Here is a 4,461-nt window from a genome sequence, read left to right as displayed (position 1 = left end):
TGGCTGGCCCTCAGCAGAGGTTTTAAGACTGCTGGTGGTCCCACAGCTGTTCATGATCAGCATAAATGAGTGGAGGAGTTGATCACCTGTCTGGCATTATTTGGATGGGAAGGTTTTTTATTATATTTTATATTGAACTACATCTGTTATGTTCATGTTATGTGTTATAGGCTACTGGTCAAAATGTATTATTCTCTGGGATTACAAAAAATATTATTTTAATTACACAAAATGAAAGCTGTCTAGATGATAATATATAACCTATATATTCCTCCTGGTGTCATACATTATTGTTAGCTAGCCTAATATAGCTAGCCTAATATTGCTGTTAAATAGTCACTTGAATATTAATAAAACCGCATTGGAATCAACCCTGCAGCGCAAACCTTTGGACCTCGTGCGGTGTGTGTGTGTGTGTGTGTGTGTGTGTGTGTGTGTGTGTGTGTGTGTGTGTGTGTGTGTGTGTGTGTGTGTGTGTGTGTGTGTGTGTGTGTGTGTGTGTGTGTGTGTGTGTGTGTGATGGACATTACATGCAATGTAAATACACCGGAGTCCCCACATAAAACCGGAGTCCCCACATAGAAACATAAAACAAAACAAGCAAACAGTACTTTACATTAGGAAACAAAGCATTTAAAAACATACACACAAGGAAAGTACAAAGGTGTAAAGTGCATCTATATAATTTAGCAGAGTTTTCTTTTTAAGGGCGATACGGATTTGTAACTAAAGTAACTTGTGTATAAGGTGCAGTATTGCTTTCAAATAATACAGGATTCAAGTAATACAGGATATGCTGTCAAGTGCACTAGACTATTAGACTACAGGTATACACATGGTCAGATCTAGACTATTAGACTACAGGTATACACATGGTCAGATCTAGACTATTAGACTACAGGTATACACATGGTCAGATCTAGACTATTAGACTACAGGTATACACATGGTCAAAGTGCACTATACTATTAGACTACAGGTATACACATGGTCAGATCTATTAGACTACAGGTATACACATGGTCAAATCTATTAGACTACAGGTATACACATGGTCAGATCTCGCTGCTGTGTTTGCACATCGTTGTATTTCTCCCAATAGACGCCTTAACAGACGACGTCACACTGATAAGCAACAGCATGCGCGCGCATAACGGCAGCAGAAGAACACCACCTCTCATAAGATGCATAACGGCAGCAGAAGAACACCACCTCTCATAAGATGCAATGGAAAAGTTCTAACTGCACTCATGTGTAAAAAATGCCCCATCAAACTTTCAGATGCTGTTTTTATCCCAGTGTGGAGAAAGAATGATTAGGATTTTTATTGTGATCTCTCGCCCTTGAAATATATAATCCATTATTTTCTGTTGTGTTTGAACAATAATAACAATTCAAAACAGTTGTCCTCAAAACCACACCTCTAGTCGCTGTCATAAGAACGGGAGGTGCGCTCATGAACACTGCAGCAGAGCCTGGTTGTCCATGGCTGCACGTGCACCTGCAGCCCATCAAGTATAATTATGCTTCGTCCCGCAATGGTGTCGCGCACGCCGCACGCAGACCTCTATGCTCACAACAGTCGCATCCGCGATGCGATGTGAGCTTGTATATCAGCTGTTCTCTGTGCGCAATACTGTTGTGCTTTGAAGTATAAATGTATCCTAGGGTCATCTCACTTGCCAACACACAAGAGAGATTGAATGGACTGAAACCAGCGCTCCCCAAATCTGTTTGAATTGATTACATGAAACAGTCACCCGTGCGCCCAGTCCCAATGTTTGTAAACAAATAATTGGTCTATAGGTATGGGAGTTTTTTGTCGTTGGTCATAGTTTCAAACCAGACCAGCTCAGTGGCCTTGTTGTTAGAGTGTCCGCCCTGAGACTGGGAGGACGGGGTTCAATCCCCGGCCGTGGATTGAGACTCTAAAAATGGGACCCAGTGCCTCCCTGCTTGACACTCAGCATCAAGGGTTGGATTGGGGGTAACTGCGACATACTAGTGTCATGTCCAGGGGGTGTACTTGTACATCAAGTTGCCTCACGCTACAGAAACAGGAGATATAGGCTCCTGCCCTATGGACCTCATGGCTCGGCAAGGCTACTTACTTACTACTTACATAGTTTCAAACTCACTTTGGGTGTGTGTAATCTGTGGGAAGTACCTTATGTGTCTCGGATGTCTTAATTAACTGGTATAGTGGGCAGGTGGTTAGAAAGTGTAGCTCTGTTTCCACCACATTTTGTGTGCAGTGGGTGCATAGTCTTTCTTCTTCCCTTAAATGAATGTGTAGCTAGATAGTTAAAAAAGTGCCATAACACTTTTATTTTAATTTATTTTATTTGAAAAGTAGTGACACAATATGGTCCAGGACTTATTATTTCCCTTGTGGTCCTCATACACATTGTACATACAAAACCTATGACAGATCACAATGAAAGGGCTAGTGTACTCCTGTATTTGTGCGTCTGAAGTATGAGTTGTATACAGGGGGCCTGTGGGGGGCACACTGCCCCAATGGACTATGCATGGCATGGCAGTCCTCTTCCCTGAGCCAAACCTAAACCTGACCACATACCTCAGCATCTGGATGTGGTGGAGCAGTGGCGGCCTTGCGGGGGCCATTCCCTGCCGCCCTCTGCAACCAGCCCTAAGATCCACGCCGTGTCCTCTTTTCTGAGCCAGGGCCAGAAGCTTTTTCTGTTTTACCTCCTCGACCAGGTCTTTCCCCAGTCTTCTGTTTTACCTCCTCGACCAGGTCTTTCCCCAGTCTTCTGGAACTGCTGAGTGGATGTTCCAGTCTATAACCAATTTTTTGAAAATGAAAAGGTCCCACCTTATCACTGCTTTGCAGCAATATTTGTCTCCATCAGGCCGAAGGCATGGGGAGAGAGTATGTTTTGCACTCCGTCCGTCCTTCCGTGTGTCCGTCCATCCGTCCGTGTGTCCGTCCGTCCGTCTGTGAACAGCTAATCTCTGGCACCGTTAGCTTGATCGCAGCCATACTCTGCACACACACTCCCTGAATGCCAGAGCTGAACCTCTGCCCCAAAGTTTTCACATTGGCCTGTTATAGCGCCACCAGGAGGCCGATTTGTGCAAAACAAATGTTTTGACAGTACACCTACAGATTTTGTCCAAACATTACGCAAATCGGTAGACAGTCTCTCTAGAGCCATTCAACGAAACCGGTCTTTCAGATTTTTCAGACTCCATCCTGATTGTCTAAGATTGGCTTCCAAAGTTCGCAAGAGTGCTCCGTTTCAAACAAAATGCTGCAAATCATGAACACATTGTGTGATTTCCGTGAAATTTTGCACGCACATTCCCACTAGGCCGAGGAGGAATATATATTGAATATTTTCAACTCAGCCTCATGGTGGCACTATAACTGGCCGATTTGTGTTTTTGCCTATAACTGCACCGATCTGTGTAAAACCATGTATGCACACTCCCTAGAGGGCAGAGGCCAAGGAAAAACCTTTGCCTGCAACTTTTCACATCTGCTCTTTATAGCGCCACCAGGAGGCCGACATATGTAAAACACATTTTCTAATATTACTCCTTCAGATTTTATCCAAATTTCACGCAAATCGGTACACATGCTCTCCATAGTCATGTGATTTGTTTGATTTCTCATAATTATCCATCCTGATTGGCTACGATTGGCTTCTCAAGTTTTCAGGAGTAGCCCGTTTTGTACCCGTTTTGTACAAATCGCCACAACTCTTCAACGCAGCGTCCGATTGCGGTGAAACTGTGCATGCCTATTCCCACTACTAGGCTGAGGAAGAAATGCCACTTGACAGTTTTCAAATCAGCCTCATGGTGGCGCTACAACAGGCCAAGTCGCGTCACACACACACACACACACACACACACACACACACACACACACACACACACACACACACACACACACACACACACACACACACACACACACACACACACACACACACACACACACACAAATAAACATGTTTATATTACTCCTAAACATTTTGCCAAACATCACACACACTCCTATCCTCCTGGTGGAGACCTGTGCCCAGAAGGGCACTTTTTCTAGTTTCATCTTTTCTTGTGATAATGTCACCCACTTTAACTGAGAAGCCGTCTGCCTTGCTGAGATTACTATTTGATCGAAGAGAATAATAACGTGAGCTGATTTACTATTGCCCTTATAGCTGTCATCTGGACGTTTAGACCTAATGCACAGGAAGCATCAACTTGACTTGGGTAAATAATAAATTCACACAGGGGTTGAAAGCCACATCATAAGGGACTGCATACTTTTCTATATATTGTTTTATTATCAAAAGATACAGACAATGAATGACATAAATACTGTTCCACATTGGCATGGCAGTGGAAGGTGTACACTACAGTATGTACTCTGCAGACAATGTTAGAGGCATATAATGACATTGATGTCTGGATACATACGACACTCAA

Source organism: Electrona antarctica (assembly GCF_951216825.1).
Source record: "Electrona antarctica genome assembly, chromosome: 2".
NCBI lineage: Eukaryota > Metazoa > Chordata > Actinopteri > Myctophiformes > Myctophidae > Electrona > Electrona antarctica.
This window is presented reverse-complemented; position numbering follows the sequence as displayed.